The following is a 22,683-nucleotide window of genomic DNA, read 5'->3' on the forward strand; positions in this document are numbered from 1 at the left end:
GGATGTGTGCTCCGTCCCTGCACTGAATACTTTCCATCACACAGTGGCAGCTGAATAGACCAGTGCTTAAAGAAAGTGATAAATATATTGCGTTCTCTGGTCCGGGTAATATGATTAGGAAGACGATGAGAAGAAGATCAGAGCAGAGCGAGTCCCCAGATAATACACAACAATGCAATTTATAAAGACATTTTATTACAGTCCGCTAACACAGGAATCACACAATGCGACCAGCACTCTGCAATGTGGGGATGGAATCGATGGTATCTCAGTAAACTGGTGTGCTAGAGTGTAAGCTTCTCTGGTGCAAAGACTGATGTGACTGGCTCAGTGTTTTCTGTACAGCACTCTGAAGTTTGTCAGAGCTATATAAATCTAAATGAATAATAATAGTTTTAAGCTGTGGTGAGACATGGGGGGGATGGAATTGATGGTATCTCAGTAAACTGGTGTGCTAGAGTGTAAGCTCCTCTGCTGCAGCGACTAATGTGACTGGCCATGTGTTCTCTTTACAGCACTGTGGAATATATCAGAGCTATATAACTGTATAATCATATTAGTGTGTGAATGTAGGGGGTACATTAGAGTGTAAGCTTCTTTGGTGCAGAGACTGATGTGACAGGCTCAGCATTCTTTGTACAGCGCTATAGATAATGTCAGAGCCTTATAAATGTATAATAAAAAAGTGTGTGACTGGGGTGGGGACATTAGAGCGTTCGCTCCTCTGGTACAGAAACTGATGTGACTGGTTCAGTGTTCTTTGTACAGCACTTTGGAATATGCCAGAGCTATATAAATGTATAATAATTATAGTGTGTGACTATGATAGGACATTAAAGTGTAAGCTCCTTTGGATCAAAGACATGTCCAAGACGAAAATGTGATGCTGTAGCACCTTTCTCCTGCGCTCAGAGACAGGGTCCCCAATCCAACATATTTAAAGGTGTTGTTCCACAGAACTCAGGCTTGACTTCCCAAATGGCAACGGCCTTGCTGCCTTTTAAGACTGGGGTTGTCTGAAGGCACTAGAATCAAAAAATCAAAAATATGATGGCTAACGTGTCTCGAGGCTTAGCCAGTGGCTCTGAAGAAGGGGCTAAGCCTCTAAAAGCGTTAGCCATCATCTATTGAGGACATTGGTTACAGATACAGATTGTTCCAGATGTTCGGATTGGATGTGCTTTTTTAAACCTTTGTCTGTGAGTGTATACACTTACAATTAATAAAGCCTATTATTGAGAATAATGCCCTAGGCCGCTGCGCCCTTTGTTTGTTTTTTGATTCTAGATCAAAGACATGTGCTCTGAGTACAGCACTGCAGAAAATGTGAGAGCTATATAAATGCATAATATTACTAGGAGTGTTTAACACTGGTGGGGCTTTAGAGTGTAAGCTCCTTTGGTACAGAGACTGATGTGAATTGCTTAACCTCCTAGGCGGTAATCCCGAGCGTGACTCGGGGTTGGTTTTTCATATCAGGAGCGGTAACCCCGAGTCACGCTCGGGGTGGATTGTAGAGAGCGCAGCGGTGTTCTCTTACCTTATCCTGGCGATCCAGCGATGATCTCTCATTGCTGAGATCGCCAGCCGAGAGTCCCGCCGCTCCTCCGTCCCTCCGTCGGTCTGATCACTTCCTAGTTTCGTTCCCTGCAGCAGCAATGCTGCATGGGAGCGGAACTAGGGAGGGAAATTTAAAAAAAAAAAAAAAAAAACGTTGCACAAAACACAAAACACATTTTATATTTTATATATATATATATATATATATATATATATGCATATATGCATATATATATATATATATATATATATATGCATATATATATATGCATATATATATATATATATATATGCATATGTATATATATATATATATATATGTATATATATACACCGGTATATATATATATATATATATATATATATATATATATATATATATATATATATATATATATATATATGCATATATATATATATATATATATATATATGCACACACACACATATATATATAAAATTATATTATTGATTCAATTATAATTAATGCGTTATATATTATATATATATATATATATATATATATATATACACACACATATATCTATATATAATATATAATGCATGAATTATAATCTAATCAATAATATAATTTTATTATATATATTATATAATAAAATAATATTATTGATTCGATTATAATTCACGTGTTTGTGTTTCAAATTTATCACATCTGGGATGTCTGCTAGAGTCTTGTTTTGGTCAGGTTTAAGTCAGTAATTACTAAGAATTGTAGGCCTATAATACATAACGCCAAATTTCCATGAAAACAATTGTACCGCTTTTGGTATGTAATTCCTGACATAATCATACCGCCAGGGAGGTTAATGTTTTCTGTACAACACTACGGATTATGTCAGAACTATATACAGTAAATGTATATTAATATTAATAACAGTGTGTGACTGTGGTGGAGATATTAGAGCCTAAGCTCCTCTGCTGCAGAGACTGATGTGATTGGCTCAGTGTTCTCTGAACAGTGCTAAAAAATTTGTCAGAGCTATGAGCATGGGTACATCCAACATTGTCCTCAGATTCTTGAGAGCTTAGTCTTATTTCTACAAACCGCCTGAGACCCAATAAAATAGCCACTGAAGTATCTGCATTGGATGAGCATCTTACTATGACCCGTCCTCAAAATCTACACAGCAATGATAACCTATATGGAAAGGTGGTATGTCAGGGGGTGATTCCGCCTCTGTCACCTCTTCTATTGACTCATTTTTCTGGCTGCTGCAGTTCAGCAGTTGAAAAAGTACAGACAGAAAAGACTGACTGCAATAGAATATTTGTCCAGTTAAAAAAAAAATTTAAAAAAAAAAAGGTTAAAAATTTCTGCAAGCCCTGGTGTATGAAATAAAGTCATAACACACCATACGATTCCTATGGGGCCCAGAGCTGTCTGACCAACACTAGCTTCGAAAAAGTAGATACAGATTAAATAAGTGTATAAAGGTTCAGGAATCTCTATGAGAACAGTTCATATCACTGGAGATATTAACTCCAAGATGGAGATTAGGCTGGGGGCCCCAGAGTGGCTTTTTTTGTGGGGCCCCAGCCCATATAGGATCACCCCTGCTGTTCATTGTCGATTCTGATTGGCTGACCCAATAGAGAGGCATTTCCTGACTCCGATGATTCCCTTTGCTCCATCCTCATTGCTCAGTGACCAGCACTTTGGACATTACCAGCACAAATACGATGATTGTTCTTCACCGAAGGAGGAAAATTGCTGAGATTAGACAGAGGGGAACGCCATACATTATTAAATCATCTCATTAGGGCTGATTATTCATAGAGCAGCTAATAATATTCTGTACTATTCCCACACCGGCTCTGCTGGGTTCAATTTACATAGAAGGTAGCGCGGGGCGCACAGGGCGGGGGATCAGTGCTGCGCACACACCACACACATCCTGGCTAATATGAGTCCAATTCCAAAAGATAAGTCACCAAATACTAAAATGACCACAAAACATAAATACAGCCACCAGAAATGTTTAAATAAGTGTCTCCGCTCTGTGGGAAATTGCACAAGACCAAAAATGTTCCATTCTAGAATCAAAGCAGCTCCAAATAATGAATAAAAGCACTGCTACTCCTTGTCACAGTGTAACTCAACCAAGCTCTTCTCTTCCAATTCTACAGCCAGTTCTATCAGTGTCACTTATACACACTCTTCCTCTTATCTCCCAATCTGCAGAAGATTCTTGTTCTATCAGTGTCACGTATACCTACTCTTCCTCTTCTCTCCCAATCTGCAGAAGATTCATGTTCTATCAGTGTCACGTATACCTACTCTTCCTCTTCTCTCCCAATCTGCAGAAGATTCATGTTCTATCAGTGTCACTTATACACATTCTTCCTCTTCTCTCCCAATCTGCAGAAGATTCTTGTTCTATATCAGTGTCACGTATACCTACTCTTCCTCTTCTCTCCCAATCTGCAGAAGATTCTTGTTCTATCAGTGTCACTTATACCCACTCTTCCTCTTCTTCCTCTTCCTCTTCTTCCTCTTCCTCTTCTTCCTCTTCCTCTTCTTTCCCAATCTGCAGAAGATTCTTGTTCTATATCAGTGTCACTTATACCCACTCTTCCTCTTCTCTCCCAATCTTCAGCAGATCCTTGTTCTATATCAGTGTCACTTATACCCACTCTTCCTCTTATCTCCCAATCTGCAGAAGATTCTTGTTCTATCAGTGTCACTTATACCCACTCTTCTGCTTCTCTCCCAATCTGCAGAAGATTCTTGTTCTATCAGTGTCACGTATACCTACTCTTCCTCTTCTCTCCCAATCTTCAGCAGATCCTTGTTCTATATCAGTGTCACTTATACCCACTCTTCCTCTTATCTCCCAATCTGCAGAAGATTCTTGTTCTATCAGTGTCACTTATACCCACTCTTCTGCTTCTCTCCCAATCTGCAGCAGATTCTTGTTCTATCAGTGTCACTTATTCCTTACTCTTCCTCTTCTCTCCCAATCTGCAGCAGATCCTTGTTCTATATCAGTGTCACTTACCTCATCCCTACGGTCAGTCCTTGCTCTCTCAGTGTCATTCCCCATCGCTCTTCCCTTTCTCTCTCATTTCTACAGCAGATTCTTGTTCTATCAATGTCACTCGCCCCTTCTTTTCCCTTTCTCTCTCAATCCTTCTACTGGTCCTTGTTCTATCAGTCACTCACCCCCAGTCTTCCATTTCCTTCTCAGTGTAGCAAGGTGCTGGGCTACACTAATATGGAAAAGGGAACATTGCCTTTTATTCTTCTCTCCCCCTAATGAGATACTGATGTTATGCTGCAATATTTTCCTCTGTTCTGCAGGGACCTACCTAAAGCTAAGCAGGCATATGGACATCTATGCAGAGAGGTGAGAATCCTTGGAGTTGTAGTTTGAGACAGTAGCCATATAATAGGACCCATAAACTCTTTGGACTACAGAACCCAATGGACACTGTGCAATAGTAGGAGTGGAGAGAAGAATCTTCCTCTTGGTTCCCGAGGAGAGAGGGAGAACAGAGCACCTTTATCTGAATATTTACCTGCCCGTGGAGATCACAGCCTGAGAGTAAGGACACATGGGGAGAGCACAACACCAGAACCTGCATTGCTGCAGGCTGGAGCATCTAATCTCCTTCTGCTTCCCACCGCTGATCACTGGAGGCTTTCAGGGAGAGACTGAGAGAGCCCCCTTCTAAAGCAAGTATCCACAGCAGCATCCTGGAAACTGGTGAAAGGGCTATCCGCCCATTTTTGAAAGTGCTGGCAGAGACTTAGCCACTGTGAGCAGGACACCAAGTGTACCCAATCCATATCACACCAATACTGCACTCTATACTACACTTATTCTAAACCCAGACTGCACCTATCTTGCATTATACTGGACCTTTACTTTACATCTGAACCACATCTACCTTGAATCTGTACAGAGACTATATCATATCTATACTGTACTTATACTGCATGCAGGTTAACTGGGGCTGTTGTTAAGTGCAAATGACACTTATAAAGGGCCCCAACTATAGCAAGCAGAAGAACTTCTCAAAAGACTTTCAATCAGTGTCACTTGCTCCCACCTTACTCTTTTTATCAGTATCACTCATCCCCACTCTACCCTTTCAGTCATTTTAAATAAGTTGATTTGCCCCATTAAAGTAAATGGTAAGGCCTTCCATCATCACAAATTCCCTTAAAATGCCCCCACCACCAGCGAAAAATTATTGTCAAAAAGTTTAGAGACTGGCATTTGGATTTGGACCCTCGGGAATTGAAAGGAGGTGGACAACGGGATGAGGCAGTCCCCGGGAAGCATGCAAGATGTCATCAATAGGGAAGAAAGACAATTTTGCCCAGTTTATACAAAACCCAGAAAAGTCCCCAAACTCCTCAATTAGGGCAAAGGTAGCTGACAGGGAGGGGCCCAGATTCTGCAGATAGAGGAGCAGGTCATCCGCATACAATGACACCCACTCCTCCAACCAACCCAAATAGAGGGCCTAGAAAGAGCTATTAGACCGGATCGGCTGCAGAATAGGGAAGTACAATGATTTTTGCTTTACAGGGTTAGATAGATTAGGTTTAGAATGTGGCACAGAGCAGGTTTAGCGTCAGTTAGGTTTTGCCTGGACTTATCCTTTAACATATTTGCCAGGCTTAGGTTTCAGACCACAAGGGCCTCTCTCATAGAAGGTGGGAGGCTACATTCCTCTCTCGCTGAGGTGAACACCTGTAACAACCTAAGAGAAAAGAAGTGCCCAAAGGTTCATACCACTCTGAAGGCAGACCATCCAGACTTACGAGGGGAAAAGGACGCAATAGCGACCTCAATTTCCTTCAACGTAATAACCCTATCAAGCAAACCCCGGTCATCCTCTGACAGCTCAGGAAGGTCAATCTCTGATAAGTGCCCTGACAGATCAGACCGATTCAGAGAGGCAGAGGACGCATAGAAATCCTTGTAGAACCGAACAAAATCCTGTATTATATCATCATTAGAATCACCAACTTCCCTTCCTTCTGAGGAGCATATAATATGAGTGCCAGAACATAAAGATAGGCCCGGAGCAAAAAAAAAAAAAAAAAAATAGGCGCAGGGCCTCATGATAGGGTTGATAGGGGACACAGGAAAAGGAGGTAGGATAGGGTTAAATGGTGGGCTGTGGCTGGTGGTGCAGGAAGAGGATTGGATTAGGCCAGGTAGGGGTGGGGGCTCAGTGTGGCTGCACTGGGTGGGGCTCTTTCCGGTCAAGCAGAATCGTGAGGATCAGCAGAGGAAGAAGGAGGAATCTGCTGTGCTGCCCCTGAGTTCTCTTTAAGATGGCGGACTTGGAATCTTTGCTCGGGAGGCTGAGGGAGGCTGCCGCTTCGCGCGGCTCCTCCTGGCTGCAGGCGCAGGTCTCCTCCATGCTTGGCGGGGAGCCTGCGGCGGCCGGGGATGGGCGTTCCCTCGCTCGGAGGTCACGGCCTCCGGAGCGTTACAGCCCGCCGGTGTCCCCACGTGCTGAGCGCCATTTCGGAAGCCCCCCTGTGGACCCTCCAGGCCCGCCGGCCCGGCGCTCTCCTGCCAGGACCGGCGGAGTGGCTGGAAGGAATCCCCCTCGTCGGCGGAGCACGTCCGGGCGGGGCCCTGCCCGTTCTTCCTCGCCGGCCCCGCCCGTTCGCCGGGATGCAGCTGGATCGGCGGCCGCCCCGACTGGTGAGGACCGATCGGTGGGGGCGGCTCAGCGTGGGAGAAGGACGTCGGCGGCCATCAGCCAGTCGGGCCGAGCGGCTGGTGGCTCAAGTCTGCGATCACCCCGGTCGGGGGTGGAGGCGGGAGAGTCGGACGTGGATGGCGGAGGATCGGGGCCTAGCGGGAAGAGGCCCAGGCGCGACGAGGCTGGACGGTCGTCAGGTCTGCGGCTGGGGGGGACTGGCGGTCGGCCTGGCCCCTCTGTGCTGGCTGCTCCTGCACCTGTGGAGGATCGGGACGATCGGGAGGAGCGATCGGAAGGGGAGCTGTCGGGCTCTGATGTCGGGGAGGTGCCGGTTCCTGTTCCAGCGGGGGATGCCGGATCTGCGGCGGCGGGGCCTAGCCCTGCCCGGCCTGGTGAGTCCTTTAATGTTCAGTCTTCCTTGTTGTCTGTGTTGCAGGCTTTGTCTGGGGGGTTGGGGACTGGGCCTGGACGGGGGGGGGGTCGGGGGGACGCCTCTGGGGTCGGGGGTCCCATCTGCCCCGGGGGGCGCGCCCGCTGTAGCGGGCGCCGAGGTCGGGCTGGAGGGTTTGCTGGCGGGGCTGCGGTCTCTGGTGCAGCGCTTTGGCGGGGTGTCGGCCGGTGGTTCTCCGACCGCGGCTTGGGGTCGGGGGATGGCCCCTCGCTCGGCTCCGGCGGGCGCAGGTGTGCTGGGGGCGGCGGCTGCGGCTGCCGCCCCGGAGGTGCCTGTCTCGGCGCCGGTCGTGGCGCCGCCCGCGCAGGTGGGGGGGGACAAGGCTGCGGATCCCAAGTCCACAGGTAAGGATGCGGATGCGGTTCGGCTCGCGGATGCGGCGAAGTGTGAGGTTTATGTCTGCTTTGAGGGGCCCTTAGGGGCGCACCTCAAGCCCGAGGTCAGGGAGAAGATCTGGAAGGACGAATACGTGGAGATCTTCACGCTGCTTCCGTTGGAGAAGTTCAACCTGGATCGGGTGAAGCCGGAGGAATCCAAGAAGGAGGATGAGGAGCGGCGGCGCTACAGGTTGATTCCGCGCACGTTTAGCAATTGGCTGCAGGCTTTCGCCATCTTTGCGAGTGTGGTGGGGGAGAAGAGGCCGGAGCATTGCTCCGCCTTGTTCTGTTATTTGGACGCCATTGGCGAGGCGTACCGGGTTTATGGCGGGGTTGCTTGGCTTCGATATGACGAGCAATTCCGCCAGCGCAAGGCGGTCCGCCCTGCTCTGCGTTGGGACCATAAGGACATTAGCCTGTGGATGCGCCTCATGACGTCAGCGCGGGCGTCGTCTTCCTTTTTTCCAGGGACGGCCGGAAGTCAGAGTGCCCCGGGACAGCCGGCCGCAAAACGTCGAGGGTTTTGTTGGCAATTTAATGAGGGGACTTGCAAGTTCGGGTCCTCGTGCCGCTTTAAGCACGAGTGCTCCGGCTGTGGGGGTGCGCACCCCCTCTCCCGTTGTTTCAAGCAAGGCAAGTCACGCTCCGGAGATGCTCAGCAGAAGAGGGATGATGCCGGTGATGGTGGAAAGGATGCGTCCTTTTCTAGGTAGGTATCCGGATCGGGCGGCTGCTCGCTTGCTGGAGGCTGGGTTTTCGGGGGGTTTTGTTATTCCTTGCGCCATGTCCGCCGTTCCCCCGGTGGCGGACAATTTGCGATCGACCCGGCTTAACCCCGGGGTGGTGTCGGACAAGCTGGCTAGGGAGGTTGCGTTGGGCCGCATGGCGGGGCCTTTTCCTCGGCCCCCTTTGGCCGATTTGGTGGTCTCCCCTTTGGGGTTGGTGCCCAAGAAGGAACCTGGCAAGTTCCGCTTGATTCATCACCTGTCCTTTCCCAAAGGGGGGTCGGTTAATGACGGCATTGATCCTGAGGCCTGTGCGGTGTCTTACACTTCTTTCGATGCGGCCATATTTTGGGTGCGTCAGTATGGGCGGGGTGCGCTGATGGCAAAGACGGACATCGAGGCCGCTTTTCGGCTGCTTCCCGTCCATCCCCACAGCTTTCGTCTGTTGGGCTGCCAGTGGCTGGGTTCCTTCTACGTGGACTTGTGCTTGCCCATGGGCTGTTCGATCTCGTGCGCTTTCTTTGAACAGTTCAGCTCGTTTGTGGAATGGGTTGTGCGTGAAGTGGCGGGGGTAAATTCTGTCATCCACTATCTGGATGACTTCCTGTGTGTGGGCCCTCCTTCGTCTACGTTGTGCGGGGTTCTGCTGGCCACAGTGCAACACGTGGCGGTGCGCTTTGGCATTCCGCTGGCGGCTGATAAGACGGAGGGCCCTAAGACGGTGATTAGTTTTTTGGGGATCGTGATTGATTCCGAGAACATGGAATGTCGCTTGCCCGAGGACAAGCTGCTGGATCTTAAGTCGGAAATTTGCTTGCTGGTGGGGAAGCGGAAGGTGCAGCTTAGGCGGCTGCAGTCTCTCCTTGGGAAGCTGGCCTTCGCGTGTAGGATTATGCCGATGGGCCGGGTTTTCAGCCGACGTCTGTCGGCGGCCACGGCGGGAGTGCGGTCGCCGCATCACTTTGTGACGTTGTCCGCGGATCATGTGGATGATCTGCGAGTTTGGCATGTCTTCCTGACGTCATTCAACGGGCGGTCACTTTGGCAACAAGGCCCGGTCAGCAGCTGCGATCTCGAGTTGTACACGGATGCGGCTGGCTCTACGGGTTTTGGCGCCTTCCTCGGTGGTCGGTGGTGTGCGGAGCGATGGCCGGCGGCGTGGAGCGAGGCTGGATTGTTGCGGAATTTGGTTCTGTTGGAACTTTTTCCGGTGGTGGTGGCGGTGGAACTATGGGGGGCGGAGTTCAGGGACAAGAAGGTCCGGCTGCATTGTGATAACTTGGGCGTGGTGCAGGTTATCAATCGGCTTTCCGGTTCGTCTGCGCCGGTAATCAGGTTGTTGCGCCACTTGGTCTTGCGTTGTCTGCAGTTTAATGTTTTCTTGTATGCTGTTCACTTGCCCGGGGTGGAGAATTCGGTGGCTGATGCTTTGTCTCGGTTTCAGCAGGTCCGTTTTCGGGAGTTGGCGCCGGAGGCGGACCTCCAGGGGGAGCCTTGCCCGCCGGAGCTGTGGCACATTGTGTCGGGATCGCCGCTGGTTTGCTCCGGAGGTCGCTGAGTGATGTCACGTGGGTTGCGTATTCCAAGGTATGGAGGGAGTGGTCGGTCCTGCTGGATTGGGTCGGGGCGGATGCGGTGAGTATGTCTTCTCCGTCTCTTGTGCTGTACTTTCTGTGCTTGAATTTTGAGCGGGGGGTGTCGGCGTCGGCCATCGGCCGTAAGCTGGCGGGTTTGGCCTTCCTGTTTAAGGTTTGGGGCCTTCCGGATGTTACGAAAGACTTTGTGGTCCGCCAGGCTTTGAGGGGTTATAGGCGGGGTTCGCGTCGGCCGGATGGCCGTCGCCCGATATCGTTCGGGATGCTGGGGGAGTTGGTGCGGCAGGTGGGCTGCTCCTGCTCCTCTCCGTACGAGGCATTGTTGTTCAAGACGGCCTTCGTTCTGGCCTTTTTTGGAGCGTTCCGTATTGGGGAACTGGTGAGTGCTAATAGGAAGTCTCCTGGGGGCCTTTTGGTGGGAGAGGTGAGTTGCTCCGCTGATGCGGTGGTGATTTTTCTTCGGAGGTCCAAGACCGACCAGGCAGGCAGAGGTACGTATGTTCGTTTGTACGGGGTGGGGGGTTCTCCCCTCTGCCCGGTGGCGGTGGTTCGGGAGTTTCTGGGGGCACGCCCCCCGGTTGGGGGGTCTTTCCTAGTACACCTGGACGGGTCGTCTTTGTCTAGGTTCCAGTTCAGGGCGGTTTTGAATAAGTGTTTGGCTGTGTTGGGCTACCGGCCCGGGGATTATTCTTCGCACTCCTTCCGCATCGGGGCGGCTACGGAGGCTGCCAGGTGGGGTGTGGATGATTCAGTGTTGAGGCGTACTGGTAGATGGGAGTCTAACCGTTTCAAGTTGTACGTTCGTCCTCATTTGTTGTGATTTGTGGTACGTCGGGGGGCTCTGTTGTGTGTCTGGTTTTGTCATGTTTTCTTGCTGTTTCATTACAGAGGGAGCTGCGTGCCTGATCTGGATCGTGGGGCATTCTTATGTGTTCTGGGGGGCCAGGAGGGCTGAGGTGCGGAACAACGGGCGCCAATTGGGTTTTTCTCGGGAGGAGGCTGTTGTCCGCTGGATTGGCGTGCCGGGTTTGCTCTGGTGCAAGGTCCTTCCGGAAGTGCATCGTTTTGCGCGGCTGGACCGAGCCCCGGGCGTCCTGGTTCTGCACGCGGGGGGCAACGATCTGGGGGTCCGTTCCATGCGCCTGCTCATACGAGATATCAAGTTTGATTTTCTCAGGCTGCGCACCTCCTTTCCCGACTTGGTTATAGTTTGGTCGGACATTGTGGGGCGGTCCTCTTGGCGTTTTGCCAGGTCCGCTGCGAGTCTGAACAAGGCCCGTATTAAGGTGAACAAGGCTGTTGGCCGTTTTGTTTGCCGTAATGGGGGAGTGGTGGTCAGGCATGGGGAGCTGGAAGTGGACACGTGGCGTTACCTGCGGAGTGACGGTGTGCACCTGAATGCTGTAGGTACCGACTTGTGGACTCTTGGGATTCAGGATGGAGTTCAACGGGCTCTGCGAGTGTGGCGGGGCTCACAGGTGTAAGGTGTCACACCTGTGAGCTGTGGCGGTTGGGGGTCTTTGGAGGCGGTAACAGGTTTTTTGGTCAGTGCATAGGGTGACCCATCTATGGTATGGAGCCCTATAGTGTATCCCGGTTAAGAGGGGTTTAACCGGGATGTGTTAACAAAGGGTATCAGTGGAAAATGTGTTTGTTCCTGAGCTGGTGTCTCGTGGCTGGGGACCGTTGGGTTTTTGGATACTGATACCATTTTTTGAATTGGATTTTGGTGCCTCCCAAGACCAACAACCCCTGATTCTCTTATGTGTACTGGAGTATTTATGGTTTACTGTTTACAATGTTTTAAATTGGTTGTTAATAAAATGGCCTAACAGGCCACAATTTTATCCAAAGTCGTTGTCAGTATCATTTGTTTAGAAGGATTAGAAAGGGGTGGTTTATGCTAAGATCAGGAGTGGGCATCGGTCATACCCTAATCAAGATAGGCCCGGAGCAAAAAAAAAAAAAAAAATAGGCGCAGGGCCTCATGATAGGGTTGATAGGGGACACAGGAAAAGGAGGTAGGATAGGGTTAAATGGTGGGCTGCGGCTGGTGGTGCAGGAAGAGGATTGGATTAGGCCAGGTAGGGGTGGGGGCTCAGTGTGGCTGCACTGGGTGGGGCACTTTCCGGTCAAGCAGAATCGTGAGGATCAGCAGAGGAAGAAGGAGGAATCCCCGCCCTCCCGCCCTTTGAGTTTGGGATTTCGGAATGTGAACGTGGTGGATGTCGATTCGGATTTGGAGTTGGGGTTATTGGGGTACTGTTGTTGTCTGTGGCGGTTGGGGGTCTTTGGAGGCGGTAACAGGTTTTTTGGTCAGTGCATAGGGTGACCCATCTACGGTATAGAGCCCTATAGTGTATCCCGGTTAAGAGGGGTTTAACCGGGATGTGTTAACAAAGGGTATCAGTGGAAAATGTGTTTGTTCCTGAGCTGGTGTCTCGCGGCTGGGGACCGTTGGGTTTTTGGATACTGATACCATTTTTTGAATTGGATTTTGGTGCCTCCCAAGACCAACAACCCCTGATTCTCTTATGTGTACTGGAGTATTTATGGTTTACTGTTTACAATGTTTTAAATTGGTTGTTAATAAAATGGCCTAACAGGCCACAATTTTATCCAAAGTCGTTGTCAGTATCATTTGTTTAGAAGGATTAGAAAGGGGTGGTTTATGCTAAGATCAGGAGTGGGCATCGGTCATACCCTAATCATGAGGTCGTGCCAGGTAAGCCAACAAACAGGCGTTCTTGTCCCCAGTCTCGAAGATGCGCCTCCTTTGGGCCAACATGTTCTTGGTGGTCTGTACGAACAAGACAGAGCGGTATTCCCGAGTCGCCTGCTGCCACTCCACCAGCCTACTCTGAGATGGTTCCTTATTGTATGCAGCCTCAGCAAAGGAGATAGAGGTCTCCTTCATGGCTACCATGGAAGCCAACTGTCGCTTCAAACTGCTCAACTTCGCGATGAACACCCCCCTGAAAGTAGCCTTAAAAGCTTCCCACTGAAATAGTCGTGACTCACTAGCCCTGTTCTCCCCCCCCAGTAACGGTGAATAACTTGTGTGCATGAAATCTTAATATACTCTTCCTGTAACCAATTGGCCTCCATTCCCCAGTGACGGATACCTTGCGGGACTCCCAAATTGAGACAGAGAGACATAGGTGAATGATCTGAAATCGCTCTAGGCAAAAATTTGACCAAATTAACCAAACCCAGCCCATCGTCCCCTGGGCAAGTATGGTGCCTATTCTGGATAATGACTTATGCGTCTCATAGTAACAGGAATATTCACTAACATTCGGATGTTTACATCTGTAAACATCCTGGAATCCATAAGTAGACAACCACCCCACAAAAGGGATAGGAGAGCAAGAAGATCCTGTCCTCCTGTCCAGGGAGGGACCTGCCACTGTATTCAAATCTCCCAGAATAAAAATTCTTCCTTCAGCTACCGCCAAAGTTACTTTAAACATATCATCCAGATGAGTGATCGAGAAGGAAGAAGATACATAAACATTTATCAAAAGTTAAAAAAAAAACTCCATACCTTAATAACCAGAATAATATAACGACCAAATGGGTCAATTTTAACAGCATGTACAGATATGGGTAGCACCTTTGTCACCAATGTAGACAACCCCTTCGCACGGGAGGAAAAAGTGGCATTGTAAGCCCTGGCTATATGAGCCCTTTTTAGAGATAGAATCCTGAAGCCCTGTAAATGAGTCTCCTACAGGGAAATTATGTGTGGTTTATACATCAAGGAGTGTTTACATTTTTTTTCCAGATACCAAGCGCAAAGTTTACTCTATCTTTTGTAATAGAGGAAAATACCATACAGAATTAGAGTATCATAAAACATACTGTTAACTTGCCAGGGCTATGGGATCCCACTCAGTGCATGGATCCACATCAACATCAGAGAGTACAGAACAATAATTAGAAGGGATATCAAATATAGCACACACACCCCCGGACCATAAGGATTAAACTTGAGTCCAAAAAGTAATTGTCAACCAAAACAAAGTCCCAAATTCCACCCTCCCTGCAAAGCGCTTCACCCTGCAACCAAAACCAGAAGTAGGAAACAGAGGTGGGACTCCCACAGTCCCGTACAGGCCTACGGCACCAGTTCCTTGAACTTCAAAAGTCCATTAGGGAGCACATAAAAGTGCTCCCTAAACAAAAAAACATATTTTCAGGGAGGTCTTGGGGAGTCACCTCCTTGTGGGCTGCGATGACTCGAAGTCACAGTGGGGGTAGTAAAGAAGTGAGCTTTCCCCTATTCATCACCCTCAGCTTAGCTGGGTACAGAATACTGTAGGCCACATTCAGATCTCTAAGACCCTTCTTCATTGGTTGAAAACTGTCCCGTTGTTTCTGCGTGGCAATAGAAAAATCAGGGTAAATTGAAATATGACAGCCATTAAATTCCATCTCAGGACAATTTCTCTCAGCCCTCAGGATGTTTTCGCTGTCATGGAAATGCAGAATCTTGGCAATCATAGGGCGAGGGATCACCCCAGCAGGCAGTGCCCTAGCTGGAATACAGTGAGCCCTCTCGATAGCAAACAGGCGTGTAAAGGTAACAGCCTGCATATTAGCTTTCAGACATCCCTTCAGGAAATCTTGAGGGTGCCCACCCTCCGCAGCTTCCGGAAAACCCACTAATCTGATGATGTTTCTGTGCATATGATCTTCCATATCTGCCATTTTCAGAAAGTGCTCAGAAAGGGTCTTCTTAGTTAGCTAAGCTGCAGTTTCCAGAGGTCTGACGGTGTCTTCGAGAGTACTGATACGCTATTCTGCAGCAGCTGTTTGCTTCCTCGCTGGACATCCTGCTTCAGGAAAGAGAATTCCATTCTTAAGCCTTCAACATGATCTGTCAGCATGGATTGACAAAGTTGTATTGGAGCCATAATTTTTTTAAGTGAGGGTTCAAATTCCCCTTCCTTCTCATAACTGGGAGCCCAGGTGTCCAGCCTGTCCAGGGACTTCCCCCTAGACTTCAGCCGATCCCGTGGGGGGAGGGAACTCACCGCTCAGGTGCAGCTGAGGCTTCCTTGAAGCGTTCCAGGGAGTGCCTGCAGAGTACCTCCTCCTCCGCTGCCTCATGGCTGCCGGCGCCATCTTGGGATCCCCAGGCGAATTTAGCAAGCTGCTCTTCCGGCGGTTTCAGGAGCCACCATCCCGTATTTCACTATCGCTGCTGGAACCAGGAGTGTCCCCAGCCATTTTCTGAACTGAAGTAAGCAGCTATCGGGCACTCTGCTCCCAGGATCAGTGACAAGCAGATAGAGCTTTCTCTTCGCTCTACTCACATGTCGGCTGCCGGCTCTGCCCCCCACCCTTTCAATCAGTGTTGTCCTAACTCTTCATCGTCTCCCTCACATTTCCAAATAGTTGATGTGATTCAATGGTGTTTGGTGCATCCGGTTCTAAGGCTGCAAACTGCCCATCTATTTTAAATACTTAATAAATAGTTGCAGGTATTTTCCCTGCTATGACCTGGGTTCTTGGGGAGTGCGGTGCTCCCGTCTCCAAGCTTGCTCATATGTATTTGCACATTGATTGCTTATGAATGGGGAGGCAGTCATGGTGAGATCCTGAGACTTGACCACCAATGTAAGGTAAAACACCATCAATGTAAGGGGACAAAATGACCAACACTGTCAGAGGACATGTTGACCACTAATTTAAGAGGAAACACTGACCACCACTGTAAGGGTACATACTGACTACCAATGTAAGGAAACACATTGACCACTAATGTCAGGAAGCATACTAACCACTTACATATGGGGACACGTTGATTACCAACGTAAGAGGACATAATAGCCACCTACGTAAGGGGGCACACTGATCACCAATGTAAGGGGACACACTAAGTACTGACCACCAATGTAAGGGAACACCCTGATCATTAATATAAGTGGTCATGCTGAGCAATGACTACCACTGTAAGGAGGAACACTGAGCAATGACTGCCAATGGAAAGGGCACACTGATCACTAATGTAAGAGGACACACTGACCAACAATGTAAGGCGCACACTGTGCACTGACCACCAATTTAGGGAAACCACTGACCACCAGTGTAAGGGGCACATGCTCAACACCAACGTAAGGAGGCACACTGACTACCAATGTAAGGGGGTGCACTAAGCATTAGTTAATAATGTAAGAGAACATATTGAGCACTGACCACCAATGTAAGGGGACGGGAATAGTGCTAACCAAGTATGTAAGGGGGCACGCTAACCAGCACTTTAAGTGGACATGCTAAGAACCAGTGTAAAGGGGCTGCTGAGCACCAATGAAAGGAGAACACTGACCACCAACACAACAGGGACACTAAGGCTGGGTTCACACTAGTGCAAACTGAATGCGGGTTTCCCGGCATCCAATTCGCATGACAGGAGGGTGTGCCCGAGTGCAGCAGCTGTGGAGCGGTTTGCACAGGGGTCCTGTGCCTCTTTGGCTCCATTTCAGGTCCGAATTCAGGCAAAATGATGGGCCTGATTCGTCCCCTGTGAGCCACATCCGTATTAAGTGTGAACCGAGCCTTACTCTTGACTACTCCACTGTGCAAACTGTGCAGTGCAATTACATATTCTTGATCCTTCCACTCTGACTGCTGCACTATATGTGCAATGTTGAATAATTTTGACTGCTGCACTGTATATGTTGTGTTTTATGTTATTCTGTAGTCCTGATCACTGCACTTTTCTTACTATATAGTCATGACTCTTGTACTTTACACACTATATTGTACATTACAAAGTCCTGATCATTCAGTTAATATGTTATGTTGTATGTTATGTAGTCCTGATAGCTATACTTTATACACTATGTGTACATTATAAAGACCTGACTACAGTTTGTACATTACTTAGTTTTGAACATTGCACTTTATATGCTATGCCATGTCTTAACTACTGCACTCAATATACAATATTTTGCAACATATAGTCCGGACTACTCTACCGTATATACTACTTGCTCCTTACCTAGGTGTTTTCTTGTCTCAACAGTCGCTGGTTGCATAATAGCTTCTAGTTATTTTAATGAAGATCATACAAACTCTCTGTGTGCATTCTGAAGGGTTTAACTTTTATAAACGATTCTGAGATTTGTGTGCGTCTTTGAGACTTTCACTTACGGCGCAGTAATAAGGCATATTCTGCACATGCAAAGATTTCAGCATGTGTGTGCAATGTATATAGAAGTGAGCTCAGACTCTAATTTCCCCCAGGTCTTTTATAATCCTCCTAATGCTGCTAATGATGTGACTCCATTTTCTAAGTATGGATATATTTGTATGCCAGATCCTTTCTGTCACAGAATATGATGGATGTATCCAGAGAGCAGCCTCTGACTGCAAGAACTGACTTTACATTTCCTATACAGCTGACTGACAGTTTCTATATCCAGAGTCATCCTGCGATCATTACTGATATAAGTGACACAGTGCAGTGTAAATGATGAGAGTCTGCCAGGTGCTCCATGTGGCTGCTGGCAGTGAACACACAGTTTGTGCTGTGCCAGTCTCTGAGGGGTTAAGTGATTGAAGTGCAGAGTGACGTCAGGAAGGAGCTGGGTGGGGGGGCTCCAAGTGCTGCCTTCCCTCCCTCTCTAGTCTCTCTCCGATCCCACTCTGCTACACTCACCTCCCATCTGCAGCCAACAGCTGGAGAGCAACTTCCAGCAAGCTCAGGTAAGAGTTTTTCTAGACTAGTTTCTAGATGGGCCAAATGGTTCTTATCTGCCGACACATTCTATGTTTCTATGTTTCCTGTGCAGACCCCCAGACTGCACGTTGCATGGGTCCCAGATCATCCTACCTATTCGTATCTGTCTATGCCACATCATCCGTTTGCTCCTAATCCTTATCCATCTGTCCCAGATCATCCTACCTATCCTTATTCTTCTGTCCCAGATCATCCTACCTATCCTTATTCTTCTGTCCCAGATAGTCCTACCTTACTTGATTCTTATCCATCTGTTCCAAATCTTTCTACCTCTCTTGGTCCTTATCCATCTATCCCAGATACAGATCTCCCCAACCAGTCCTTTTCCCCATTGCAGGATCATCATGACTACTTCCATATCTGGACCACATTGTACTCGTGGACCATAGACCCCCTATTCACCTGCCCCACATCCCTCCATTCTGATCCTTCTGCCTAGTTCCAAATACCTCAGCAAAGACTTTTCCCAAATTCTTGGGGCAACTTGGTGTCTGTGCAAACACTGACCTCCCGAATTCTTCCATTACCTTTTTGCCTCTGCCCTTAAATATCTAAATTCTTTCCTGTACAGGACAAGACCCATATGTACCTGCTCCTTCTCCTGCCCCGATTGCAGATTCTAACCCGGGAAAAACCACCATTCAGTACTTCCTATTCTGGACAGGATTCTGTCCACAGATCCCTCAAAACCAGACTTTCTCCCTTCAAGGAAAACCCCCAGATATCTCTCTTTAGTGAACTCCTCACTCTTTGCTTCAGATGCCTCACCCTGATCCTGAGGGTCCTCAGCAGAGACTCCCCTGGAAAAGTTCCCCAACACTATCAGATCCTTACTCCTCTTCTACATTACTCCTGCCCCCCATCCCCCAGTTCTTTTTCTGACTCCCCAACAGAGTCCCTATAGACACCTTCATTTTTAGGAACAAACCTTTACCTCTGCCGCATCCTTTTTGCCTCCACCATCTATTATCCACCTGTTTCAGTCCTTTCGAGATCCATTTCTGAGTTCTAGAGATCTTCTCCTGTAGCACTTTTACCCCTCTGCTCCATCTGCTTATTCTCCACCAACAACTCTACCCTAGTTCAAGTACTCTCAAATTTTTTGCTGATCCCCCCAAAAAAGATTCTCACGCCCCCTAACCTCTCTGCACCATCTGCTGATCACACACCATCCACCCTGGTCTGGTCCCCCTTGATCCGCACCTGATGTCTGTCCCAGCAGAAGTACCCCCCAGATTCCTACCCCAATGCCTCATTTCCTCATTATTAGCCAAGATTCCCCCCCCCCCTCCCAGCCCTTATATCCCTCCATTCCCAATTCCCCACCATCTATTCTTCTCTAAATTCATTGCTTTTGTATTTCCTCCCAATACCCCTTTAGAAATTCCTCAGCCCCTTACCCCTCTTTCCCATCTCCTGGTCCTTCATCAGAGATCCCACAAACCCATACCCCCAGACCTAAACCTTCTGCACCTTTTCCTGACTTGCAGCAGAGATCCAGATTCTCATACTATTTCTCCACTTCCAAACCCCAAGCAGAGATCCCCAACTCCTTACCACCCTTGCTAACAGGTGAAAGACCACAGCAGAGATCACCCCCCCCCCCCCACTCCCTTACTCCTCTGCTCCATTTCCTGATCCCCAGAAGGGATGCCTCCAATGCTTACCCCTCTGCTTCATCACCTGACCCCCAGCACAGGTCCCCTGACCCCTATCCCTCTGCTTCATCCCAACACCAGCAGAGATCCCCTGACCTTTACTCCACTGCTCCATCTTCTGACCAGCAGGAAAGATTTCCCTGGGTTCCCATCCCTCTACTCCATCTACTATCCCCTATCCATTTGCTTGTTCTCTTGTCACCAGTAGAGATCCCCTGACCCATACTCCTCTGCTCTATGCCCTAATCCATAGAAGGGATGCCTCAAATGCTTACCCCTCTACTTCATCCCCTGGCCCCTATCCCTCTACTTCATCTCGACACTAGCAGAGATCCCCTGACCCTTACTCTTCTGCTCCATCTCCTGACCAGCAGAAAAGATTTCCCTGGGTCCCCGTCCCTCTGCTCCATCTCCTAACACCAGCAGAGACTGCCTTTGACCCTTAAACCTCTGTCCAATCTTCAAACCACTGCAAGCCCCCCCCCCCTTTCCTCCAGAACACCCTTACCCATCTGTGCTATCTCCAAATCTGAGCAGAGATGCCCTTAGACCACCCTTTGCTATTTTTTCTATCTCCAAACTTCAGCAGAGATCTCCCCAGCCCATCCTTACCCCGCTGCTCCATCTCTTGGTCCCCAGCACAGATCCCCAGACTCTTATCCCTCTGCTCCATATCCTGACTCACAGCACAGATCTCCCCAGACCCTTATCCTTCTGCTCCATATCCTGACTCACAGCAGAGATCTCCCCTGACCCTTATCCCTCTGCTCCATATCCTGACCCACAGCACAGTTCCCATAGACCCTGATTCCTCTGCTCCAAATCCTGACCCACAGCAGAGATCTCCCAAGACCCTTATACCTCTGTTTCATATCCTGACCCACAGCACAGATTCCCCCAAACCCTTATCTCTCTGTTCCATATCCTGACCCACAGCAGAGATCACCCCAGACCCTTATCCATCTGTTTCATATCCTGACCCACAGCACAGATTCCCCCAGACCCTTATCTCTCTGTTCCATATCCTGACCCACAGCACAGTTCCCATAGACCCTTATTCCTCTACTCCATATCCTGACCCGCAGCAGAGATCTCCCTAGACCCTTATTCCTCTGCTCCATATCCTGACCCACAGTAGGGATCTCCCCATACCACTATTCCTCTGCTCCATATCCTGACCCACAGCACAGATCCCCCACTTCAGCAGAGATCCCCCCAGACCCTAACCCTTCTGCTCCATATCCTGTCCCACAGCACAGATCCCCCACTTCAGCAGAGATCCCCCCAGACCCTAACCCTTCTGCTCCATATCCTGACCCACAGCACAGATCCCCCACTTCAGCAGAGATCCCCCCAGACCCTAACCCTTCTGCTCCATATCCTGTCCCACAGCACAGATCCCCCACTTCAGCAGAGATCCCCCCAGACCCTAACCCTTCTGCTCCATATCCTGTCCCACAGCACAGATCCCCCACTTCAGCAGAGATCCCCCCAGACCCTAACCCTTCTGCTCCATATCCTGTCCCACAGCACAGATCCCCCACTTCAGCAGAGATCCCCCCAGACCCTAACCCTTCTGCTCCATATCCTGTCCCACAGCACAGATCCCCCACTTCAGCAGAGATCCCCCCAGACCCTAACCCTTCTGCTCCATATCCTGTCCCACAGCGCAGATCCCCCACTTCAGCAGAGATCCCCCCAGACCCTAACCCTTCTGCTGCATATCCTGATCCTCTGGCAGTCCTCCTGAATCCCTGGTCCCCCTGTCCCAGCTGCTCCAGCCTCCTTCAGAGTTTGATGTGGAAATCTCAGAATAGAGCCTGCAGCATCCTCAGGAAATCTCCAACCTGCATTGCCCTATATTCCAGCTAACCTCATTTCATGGCTCTTCGTTCAACTGATCATATTCCGCAGACAGCTTCCCTCCGCTCTCTCGTCTGGAGAAAGGGATGAATCTGGGCTGTTGAAGGCTTTCTAATTTAATTGTCCTTTTTGCTTATCTCCCCCCCCCCTCCCCCTCCGTAATAGATCCTAGTGTTGACTGATATACAGTTTGCCCGCACATTGCAGAGTCCCAAACCTCATCAATATTTTCTTTCTGGAAAACTTTTATCCACAAACTTCTCATCTGTGAAGTCTTCTATCCCTGCCAGAGATTGCTGGGTGACACAAAGTACAATGCAGTGCCTCATTTCTGCAAAAATTATAAATTACCTATCCACCACACGTGGAGCACCTAGCATGGGGTCACTGGAAGACCCAGCACACCTCTGATGGGGATCAGTGCCCCCCAGGAATTCATAAAACCAGATTTTTTACAAAGAGTGTGTGTTACATTTAACAGATCATTCTGTCTATATTATCACAACTACTATCATTAGCCAGAAAATGGATCAGCCTTGCTAATGCTGATGATGGTTGCTATGAGTTACAATTGATGCTGATGGGTCACCAAGGGGTATGACTGATGATGGGTTGCTATGGGTTATAAATGATGTTGACGGTAGGTTGCTGTGGGTTAGGAATGACAGTGATGATGGGTTGCTATGGGTTAGAGTTGATGCTGATGATAAATTGCCGTGGGATATGATTGATGCTGATGAGTAGCTATTGGTCACAATTTATTCTTATAAAAGGTCACCATTTATGTTTATAAAAGGTTTCAGTTGATGCAGATGATGAGTTGCTGTGGTTTACAAATAATGTAAATTAAGGATTGCTATTGGTTCAGAATGATGCTGATGGCGGATTGCTATGGGTTTTGTTCAATGTTTATGATGGGTTGCTATTGGTTAAGGATGATACTGATGATGGGTTGCTATTGGTTACAAATGACATTGATGATAGGTTCCAAAGGGTTATGACTGATGCTG

The 22,683-nt window shown here is 48.6% G+C and overlaps 1 protein-coding gene across 1 annotated transcript in view; it reads left to right on the plus strand.

The window, feature by feature from the left end:
- Window positions 1-17,996: 17,996 nt before the first annotated feature.
- SLC18A2 (solute carrier family 18 member A2) overlaps window positions 17,997-22,683 on the plus strand; it is a 61,218-nt gene continuing 56,531 nt past the window's right edge. Inside the window, exon 1 of the mRNA XM_082266713.1 lies at window positions 17,997-18,118. The gene's annotated coding sequence lies outside the window, so the exon portion shown is untranslated. The remainder of the gene's footprint in view (window positions 18,119-22,683) is intronic.

The sequence above is a fragment of the Pelophylax lessonae genome (genome assembly GCF_965119305.1).
Source record: "Pelophylax lessonae genome assembly, chromosome: 9".
NCBI lineage: Eukaryota > Metazoa > Chordata > Amphibia > Anura > Ranidae > Pelophylax > Pelophylax lessonae.